Source organism: Ailuropoda melanoleuca, chromosome 14 (assembly GCF_002007445.2).
Source record: "Ailuropoda melanoleuca isolate Jingjing chromosome 14, ASM200744v2, whole genome shotgun sequence".
Lineage (NCBI taxonomy): Eukaryota > Metazoa > Chordata > Mammalia > Carnivora > Ursidae > Ailuropoda > Ailuropoda melanoleuca.
In genome coordinates this window covers 1,418,301-1,428,306 of record NC_048231.1, presented here as the reverse complement: position 1 = coordinate 1,428,306, position 10,006 = coordinate 1,418,301, and the positions used below count along the sequence as shown (strand labels likewise).

At 40.2% G+C, this 10,006-nt stretch overlaps 1 protein-coding gene across 1 annotated transcript in view; it reads left to right on the top strand.

Annotated features, from left to right (window-relative positions):
* The first annotated feature begins 78 nt into the window (after positions 1-78).
* ARMH4 (armadillo like helical domain containing 4) overlaps positions 79-10,006 on the top strand; it is a 150,496-nt gene continuing 140,568 nt past the window's right edge. The window contains exon 1 of the mRNA XM_002913011.4: positions 79-163. The gene's annotated coding sequence lies outside the window, so the exon portion shown is untranslated. The remainder of the gene's footprint in view (positions 164-10,006) is intronic.

Sequence of the window (10,006 nt, the reverse complement as noted above, 5' to 3'; positions counted from 1 at the left end):
TCAGGCACTCCGGGCGCCCCGAGTGGGGCGGAGCCAACCGGGTCCTTCCCACTGGCCACGCCCTTATGTAGCGCCGGGGGCGGAGACTTCCACTGCACGTCTGCTGATTAGTCTCTGGTCTTCAGGTGGAGGCCAGTGAGCACAGAAAAAAGCCTCATGACTGGTATGTGTAGTTTTGGGGCGAAATTTGTTGTGCCAGGTGTTTTGCCTGTCGTTAATGCTTCACAGGAAATACTGACAATAAGTGTTATTTTTTTACCTGTGCAAACTGAATCTCGGAGAATTTAAGTAACTTTTTGTTTCATTCCGCTGAAAATTTTAATTTTAATCCAAAACAAAGCAGTGAAAGTGGTATCTATGAATCTATCTATGGAGGAACAGACGGTGTTTTAAGGAAGGAACACTGAACTAGGGGTTTCTGTTTACTCTAAAACTTAGGACCTGTGTAATCCAAGAAAAGTTAGTAAATTTTGTGCCAGTGTGGGCGCACAATGGGAATTATATAACATGGACTGTTTACAAGTTTATCATTTCGCTGCTCTACTTTTCTTCTGCTGAAGTTGCCCATGGAAACGGGAGTTAATGGGCTAGGTTGCTGACTTTGTCTCTAAAACTATAGGAAGAGGAATGACCTGTTTATCCCCAGTATGTCTTCCTTTCTTGCGTGGATAAGGTCTTTCCACAATAAGAGTTAAGGCTGTACAAGGCAAGAGGTTAGACAATGTAATTCACTGTAGAATTTACTGATCAGTGATCTTCCTGAAAGCAAATTGCCAGAAGTAAGAGGATGAAGTTGGAATTGTGATAAGGAATGAAGCTTCAAAAGAGTGGGAAAGGATGAAGCATTTTGCTTAACAGGGTTAGACTGAATAGGACCCTTCACTCGAGTTCCAATTCTGTTTCTTCTGCCACCTTCTGTGAAGTTTCTAGTACTTCTGCTTATCCATTTTCTTTTCCATAAACGTCACTGCTACTTCACAAGGTATTTGTAAGGATCAGTTGAGATTATGAAACAATTTTGAAATAGGAAGCATTATCACCCATCCTGTGTTTTCCATGAGGGTTCACTGTCTTAGTTTCCTAGGGATGCCATAATAGAGTACTATAAACTGGGTGACTTAAAACAGGAGAAATTTTTTCTCACAATTCTGGGAGCTGGAAGTCCTGGATTAAGGTGTTGGCAGGTCATGCTCTCTCTGAAAGCTCTTGGAGAGGATCCTTCCTTGCCTCTTATTAGCTTCTGGTGGTTGCTTACAGCCTTGGTGTTTCTTGGTTCATAGATGTATCACAGCAATCTCCATCTTTGTGGCCATCTGGCCTCCTTCCCTGCATTTCTCTGTCTTCATGTAATGGTCTCTTCCCTGTGTTTTCATATCATTTTCCTTCTCTGTGTCCAAATTTCCCTCTTATAGGAATACCAGTCATTGGATTAGAGCCCTAATCCTAACCCAATTTAATTTGCTTATGTCTGCAAAGACCCGAATTCCAAATAAGGTTTCCAGTTGACAAGATTTTGGGGGGGATACTATTCAGCCCAGCACACCAGCTAAATGTTGGTGTTCTCCGTGGTTCTGTCCTTACACCTCTTATTACCATATACCCTTTCCTTTGACAATCTCTTCCACTCCCATACATACAGTTAGACTCATGTTTGTTGAGTTCTGTTTGTGAGCTCTTTGCCCTCACAGTAACTTTATGTGTTAAGTATTATTATCTTCATTTTACAAATGAGGATACCAAGGGCAAGAGAGGTTAAATAATGTGCTCAAGGCCCCTCAGCTGGCAAGTGGCAGAGCGGGAATTCAAACTCAGTCTGACTTCAGAGCCAAAACTACACTGCCTAATTACAAAGTAGTTATGCATTAATTCAAATAATTATATTTTATCATAGAATTTTGAAATCTTAGTATACGAAGTAACCTAAGAGGTTTTCAAATCTAAAGTCCAACCTAATTAATACAAGACTTTCCTGTCCGTCTGTGATGAGAGTTTTCTCCCCAAATGTTTCCATTGATGAACAGAGGGCTCGTGACTTGCTGGGATCTACAAGGTACTGAAAATGCATTTGGTAATACAACTAGGGGTTTAAAAAAGAGGAACATGCTAGCAGGATAATCATTTTAAAGAAGCCCAACTCGGAGTGCCTGTGTGGTGCAGTCAGTTAAGCATTCAACTCTTGGCTTTACCTCAGGTCCTGATCTCAGGGTCGTGAGATACTGCTTAGAGTCCATGCTTAGCATGGAGTCTGCTTAAGACTCCCTCTCCCTCTGCCCCACCTCTAAAATAAAAATAAATGAATAAGTCTTTAAAAAGAAAGAAAGAAAGAAAAAAAAGAAGCTGAATTCTTCCAGCAGCTTGGTATAATGGACCAGAGTCAAGTCCTAGTTCTGTTAGCTGACTGACCTCAGGAAACTCCGTTAACCTCTGGGCCTCAGTTTCCTCATTTGTAAAGTGAGGAAGATGTACGAGCACTAATAATCAAAGCTAGGTTGAACTGGGATCTGCACTCCATAGTCTCCCCTGCTCTCCCTGCTCCTTTTTCCCAAGCCAGGCATTCCTATTCTTCTGACTGTTCCTCATTTTTGTAGTTTTCAGGCCACTTGTGAGCTCATTCACCCACTTTAGAATTTTCCTATTTTGTTAATGTGCCCCATAAATTTTACAGCACCCAAGATACGTCTGAAGAGTTCATAGTATGACAGGGCTCAATTCTCTTGCTCCAGCTGCTGTGCTTTATTAGTTTGTAACAGTGGGTTTCTGTGTTTTATTTCCAGTCACATCATACTATAGATTCAGTTCTCTCTCACCTCGGAAACAAAAACCTAATGTGTACCGAAGTTTGGAGCTTTATACCTCTTTATGTTAAATTTAATTTGGCTAGTTTGGGTTCATCTTTCCAGTCTTTCCATATCATTAAAAAACAAAAATCCAGGTCTTTTTGAATCAAGAGTCGGGCATTAAACATATTAAATATAGTGCCACCCCCAAGTCTGAGAAGCATGCTTTGAAGTTTTCCATTCCCTTATTTTTTGAGGGCATATTGTATGCTAGATCCAGAAACTACAAGAATAGGAAAGAATGGTCTCTACTCACAGACCATACTGGGAAGTAATAAGCACTAGTCTGGAAATATATAGGCAGCATTAAAGGAGAACGGAGGAAAGGAACCAATCAATTGCCTATGGAATGGTTGGAACCGCTTCAGGGAGGTATCCATTCATCCATTCTTGAATTCAAGCTGATGCTCTGTTAGCACTGGAAGTACAAACATAAAACAAAATTCCTAGCTTCAGGAACTTAAAGTCACATTTACAGACAAACTTTTAAAACTATTGATGGGGCGCCTGGGTGGCACAGTCGTTAAGCGTCTGCCTTTGGCTCAGGGCGTGATCCCGGCGTTATGGGATCGAGCCCCACATCAGGGCTCCTCTGCTATGAGCCTGCTTCTTCCTCTCCCACTCCCCCTGCTTGTGTTCCCTCTCTCTCTGGCTGTGTCTATCTCTGTCGAATAAATAAATAAAATCTTAAAAAAAAAAAACGATTGATAAAAGCTAATGCTTGGATGAACATGGTGCTTTAAAGGCAGAGACCAAGGAACAATTTGAAATTTTTCCAGGGAAGGTGGGCCACAATACATGAACTCCCTAGAAGCTAGTGGTGGTTTTCCAGTTGAGCTACAGAAGGGTGTTCCAGGTTGAGACAACTGCATGTGGCAAGAGTTTATAAGAAATTTGGTAAGACTAGAGGGGTAGCTGTCAGTTGGCAAGAAGTGGTGGGTCCAAATCATTAAGCCTCTTACTGACATGCTGGGGAGTTTGGACCTTATGCTGTAATTATTAGTCACCATTCAAAATATGTTAAGCAAGAGAAAGACAATATATTTGTGTTCATTTTGATCAATTTGTGTTCACTTCTCCCCCACCCAAGGTGGGGGCAGATGGAGAGGGAGAATCGTCAAGCAGACTGCCTGCTGAATGGGGAGTCTGATGATGTGGGGCTGGAACCCAGGACCCTGAGATCATGACCTGAGCCAAAATCATGAGTCTTACGCTCAACGAACTGAGCCACCCAGGTGCCCCTGTGTTCACTTCTTTTAAACTGGGATAGACGAGGGTGAAATGGAGGAGATTGAAATTGGTGGTGAGAAACCAATCTGCAAGCTATTGCGAGTCCATGAGAGAAATGATGACCATTAATTAGCAAATAGTAATATATATGCAAAAAATTACCTTTTAAGTGTTCCCCATATGGGAGAAGACAAAATTTTGTATTTAACAACAATAAAATTGCAATAAGGCATTGATCAGAATTTAGAGCTGTTTTTTTTCTGACAGTGGGTTTGAAAACATGGTCAGAAGGGCTTTATAGTTCCAATTATATTGGTGCCTCTAAATAAATTAGTTTTTTCTAATCTACAAGACTTAATAGAATTGCAGCTGTCACAAGGCAGCTTTATTTTTCAATTCCTTCCACAGGTTATGTCACCAAAATGTAGATAATAACTAGCTCTTGAACCCATATTGATAAACTGTTCACTCTTAGATATCAGAGTCCTCCTCAAAGCTAACAATTACTTAGTTTCAGGAATAACTCACCTCCTTTAACTCAAAGACCAACATTGGGTCCAGAGTAGCTGGGAAGGTGACCTAATCTTAGGTTTTTGAATGCACGGTAAAAGCTCTTCATTAGCTCTTTGGCTGATGAAGTTTTCATTAGAATAAAAATACTCAAGTAGTTGCCTTTATAGCTAGAAATCTGGAAGTCTCCTAGCCCCCTCTCATTCAATCTTTTCCTATCCTAATCAGTTGCAAAGTCCTATAGTATAGTATAAACCTTATCTATTCCATTCCTACTTTGTGATCAGGATTATAACAATACCTGCTTAATTGGTCTCTCCTCCTCTCCACAGTCCATTGTTTATACAGAAGCTGGAGTAAGCACTCTAAAATGCAAATACGTGGGGACACCTGGATGGTTCAGTCGTGAAACGTCTGCCTTCAACTCAGGTCATGATCCCAGGGTCCTGAGAATGAGCTCAGTGGGGAGTCTGCTTCTCCCTCTCCCTCTGCCCCTCCCCCATGCTCGTGCACTCAAGCCCGCATGCACTCTCTCTCTTGGTTTCTCTCCCTCTCTCTCAAATAAATAAATAAAATCTTAAAAAAAATAAAATGCTAATACAATCATAACACTCTTTGCCTCAAATCTTTCAATGACATTCTGCAGTTTTCAGATAAAGCAGTAGCTATACCAACCTACCAGTAGTTTCCCAAATATATCCTGCTGCTTCATACTTAACCATATTGTGCCTAGAATGCCTTCCTTACCTAGCTTCTTTGTTCTTCGTCTTTCCAAACTTTGCTCAAGTACCACCTCCCCTGAAAAGTCTTCCCTGACCCCTGGTCTCTCAGTCTATTTAGATCTTCTTTATCTGGGCCTCCATGGCATTTCTGTGCACACTATAGCACATGAAAATATTTTTGTCTGTTTAGTTGAACTAGTGACCCTCCCTTTTGGTCTTCTCCACTTTAGGAAAAGGTGGCCCCAAACTTCCAATTGCCAGGCATAAACCATGGCATCATCCTTGATGCCTCTTTTTCTCTCTCACTTCATTAGTAATCCTCAACAAATCCGGTCTACCTTCAAACTGTTGTATCCCTAGTGCCTAACAGAGCATCTGGTATATAGTTAAGTTCTGGATAAATAATAATTAACTAACACTTATTACTGTAATCTCTTATTTGCTGTGCCTTCACCCTGAGGGCAGGGATTTTGTAGACCAGCACCTAGTTAGAACTGAGTATGGAGTAGGCTCTGGTAGTTTGGGCGGGTTTGTTTGTTTGTTTTTTTAGAGAGGGAGAGAAAGAGAGGGTGGGGGAGGGGCAGAGGGAGAGAGAGAATCTGGAGCAGACTCCATGCTGAGTGCAGAGCTCGACACAGGGCTCGATTCCAGGACCCTGAAATCATGACCTGAGCCAAAATCAAGAGTCGGACACTTAACTGACTGAGCCACCCAGGCATCCCCACTTTGGTAGTTTTTTGAATGGATGACAATGGTATGGAAAGATGGCCTGCCAAACTGCTCCCAGCTCACCTTGTAGCCAGTTGGCAAGGCACACATGAAATTGCTTTAGACTTTGTATGTAGCTATCCCTCTGTGTGATTGACCACAATAGTGCTTTTGAAGCTGACCTCTCAACGAATATTTCATGCCATGTTTCATGAATGTTCATGACACATTCAAAAAATGAACCAGAGCTCACAATGAGCTGGCATTATGGTGGTGTGTCCCCTTTGGGGAAAGACAAGTAATTCACTAGAGAAGAGTATCGGGAACTGTGTTAAGGTCAGGACATATTTGGGCTGATTTATCACACTCTTCATTTTTGTAGAGCTACATAATGAAAATTTATTGCTAACTATAAAGTGTGGCAAGATCTTGAACTATCAATCACAGAATCCATTACTTACAGAATATTTAAACTTGTAAAGGCAGAGAAAGTGGACTAAAATATTTCATAAAGATTTTAATAAACCATATATTGAGCATAAATATATTTGTTTGAACTAGCATCCTATTTCATTAATATGTTTCTACAACAAGTTATTTCATTCTGAGCCTATACATGGTAGAACAAAAATGGAAGTTTTCCGGTTTCCTTATATTCTTACCTCAAGCCAAGGTCAGGGTTGGAATAGAGCCTAATGACTTGGAGGTTTTTGTACTGTTGCTAAAATGAGAAAATGAAGCTTTTTTGTTTTTTTTCCCAGTATTTTTTCCTATTCGTTTCAAACAGAAAAGTCTGATATTTTATTCTGAGAAGATAGAATACATAGAAATGGTTGGATATAGACCTGATTTTTAAAAAATAGGTTTACAATAGAATGACTTAAGAGTGTCTATCTGTTACAGTTATGTTACTCCAAGTACTTGTTTATATTAAAGGCAGGATGGACGGAACATTATTCCTTAGGTAACTGATCCATGCACAATAGTATTATGGTTTTGTTGAGGCATAAGGAAGAAATAATAATGCTGATGAAAAAAGCTATTTGGGGGGAGGAACTGTTGATAAATTATACATTTTTATTATAGAAAATTCCTCTTTTATTAACAATAGCTATGATTTTTTGATTATCTACTATGGGCAGGCACAGTGCTAAATCCATTATCTCATTTGATCCTCACAAATCCTCATTAGTCAATAAATGAAAAATAACTCTTGCTCAGAGAGGTTAAGTAACTCGTATAAGTTCATACCACTTGCATGTGACAAAACCTGGAATTGCTTTTTCTATTGCCCCCCACCCCCCACTGCATTTGAGAAAGATGACAGCTAAATTATAAATGTGACATCAGGCACGCCTAAAGGGAAAAAAATCCAGAGCCAAAACATTTAAATAAATGTGACAAGATGCCTCTAAAATTAAACAGTGCATTGAAGGGTGTGATTTGTTCAGCTACAGAGAAACTATTCCCAGGCAGTCTAGATGATGTTTCTAACCAATATGCTCGGCGAGTGAAAGATATTCCATTTTTTGAAAAAGAGCCCACACATTTTAGCTGAAAATAGTTAGTCATTTCATAACCAAAGGGGGAGAGTAATCCTTTAACGTCCATATGGCATACGTTTTGTGAGCTTATTTTTGCATTCCCTTCAGTTTCTGAAGCCCCAGCCCGACAGGATCACTTGGCAATGAGAAGAAACACTACCATGTGTGTTGCATGAGGACACGCGCTGAGCCCCTCTTCTCCAGGTCCTTATCTGACAGAGCTTGTTTTGCCATCTGGGCTTATTGCTTGAAGTTATAAATTCAAATAACAGGAGCCATGACTGGAAATTTTATATGAAGCAAGTATTGTTAAAAGTATTCGAGATGCGATCATGCTATGGTGGTTATGTTAGCAAAAGAATTCTCTTGTAGCGTCGCGTGATGAAATATTCACGGATAAAATTATATGATGCCTGAGGTTTCCTACAAACTAATATGAGGAGGGGCAGAGTTAATTTATGGATGGGGCAGAGAGGCCATGGGTTGATGGTTTTGAGGCCTGTGTAACGGCTATTTGGGTTTCTTTTTAACACTGCTTTGTCTACTTTTGCATATTAAAACATCAAAGTTTTTTTTTAAACCTAAACAGTACAAGATTAAATCATCTCTTGGGACATATATTCATTTGATGATAGTTCTTACCTTCAGGTACACCATTTAGGCTGTACATACAGTTCTCCAAGTATGTTCTGAAACGGTTGCTGATTGTCCATAGGCATCAGGGCCAATGGATCGTATTTACATCAGGATCTCATTTTTATTCTCATTTTGGCGTTTGATACTTTGATGTAATTTTTCTCATTGGGTGTCCCCCAAAATAGCATCATTCTTCTCATAATTTCCTGGGAGGTTTATTGTAGTGGTCATCATTGTCATTGTCATTATTTTGTGGTAGCGTGGTTTCGTCGTGGCAAAAATTTGGAAGTATGTGAGTACATTCTTTGTGGCATGTGGCAGGCATGTGTCCTGTCAAAGTTGTCAATGGTTTGGAAATATTTATGATGCACTGGTCTAGTGACTGGGTCTAATTATAATGCCTTTGTCCTCACTAATCACCAAGAAATCACTTTATACTTCACCAAAAAAATTGGCAAAACCTAGCTTCACACCCCTAGGGAAAACGATATGTCAAACTGTCTAAAGTTGTCAGTAGGCATATTGATGGCACAGAGAGATGGCACTGTGCTCTGTCATTCAGGGGCAAAGAGGTAAGCAAAAGCAAAGTGGCATGTCAACTATCCCTAAATTAAAAAAAAAAGTAAAACCAAACCAAACCAAACAAAGGCAAAGTGACATATATCCATCAACCGGTGAGTAGATAAACAAAGTGTGGTGTAGTGATACAGTGGAGTATATTCAGCAATAAAAAGGAATAAACCACTGATATATGCGACAACATGGATGAACCCAAGAGTCATTAGGCTGAGTGAAAGAAGCCATCCCAAACCCCCATATATTGTATGATTTATTTTATATAAAATGTCCAGAAAAGACTAATCTATAGAAGTAAAATTGATTATTTATTTCCTAGGGCTGACGTGGAACCAGGAATTAATTGTAAATGGGCATTAGGGGTTTTATTGGTGTGATGAAGATATTCCAAAACTGGACTATGGTGATGACTGCACAATTGATAAACTTAATAAATTTACTAAAAATCATGTATACGTAGAACTGGGGAATTTTAGGGTATGTAAATTATACCTCTACAAAGCAGTACTGAGGACTTGGTTTTCACTGTGCATTGGACTTGCTGAACCTGTGAGATGTGGTAGTTATCAAAGCTGTTGAGTGGGATGGCCTCTGGAGAAGGCTTGCTTGCCACATCTTACAACATTACAAATGCCTATTCTCCATCTGATTTGGAACTCCAGCACCAAGAAGTTTTGTACCAGAGATTGGGGGTGGGTGGTCAGTGTCTCTTAGAAATAACATCTGCAGCTGGGTGGCTCAGTCGGTTAAGCATCTGCCTTCTGCTTAGGTCATGATCCCAGTGTCCTGGGATAGAGCTCAGCCTGGGGCTCCCTGCTCAGTGGGGAATCTGCTTCTCCTTCTTCCTCTCCACCCTCACCATCCCACTTGTTCACTCTCTCTCTTCTCTCAAATAAATAAAGTCTTAAAAAAAAAAAAGAAATACATCTGCATGGTTTTCTTCTTATCACAGGGGGAAAGGCTTCCCTTTTTTTTATCCCAAGCTAATCCCTCCTGTTAGACTCTGGACCTCATTCCCTGCTCCTCCTCAGGGGGTCTTGTTTCCTCAATTACCTGCCTCCTTTTCTTTGCCATCAGCATCTTTCCGAAAAGGTAAATCTTCCCTCAACCTATCTTTTCCTCTAACAATTACCCTATCTCTTACCTTTCCTTTCCTTCTCAAACAACCTTATTGAAAAGACTTGTCTATTTTTGTTTCATCTTCCCTACTTTCCGTCATTCCTTAACCCATTATAGTCTAGAT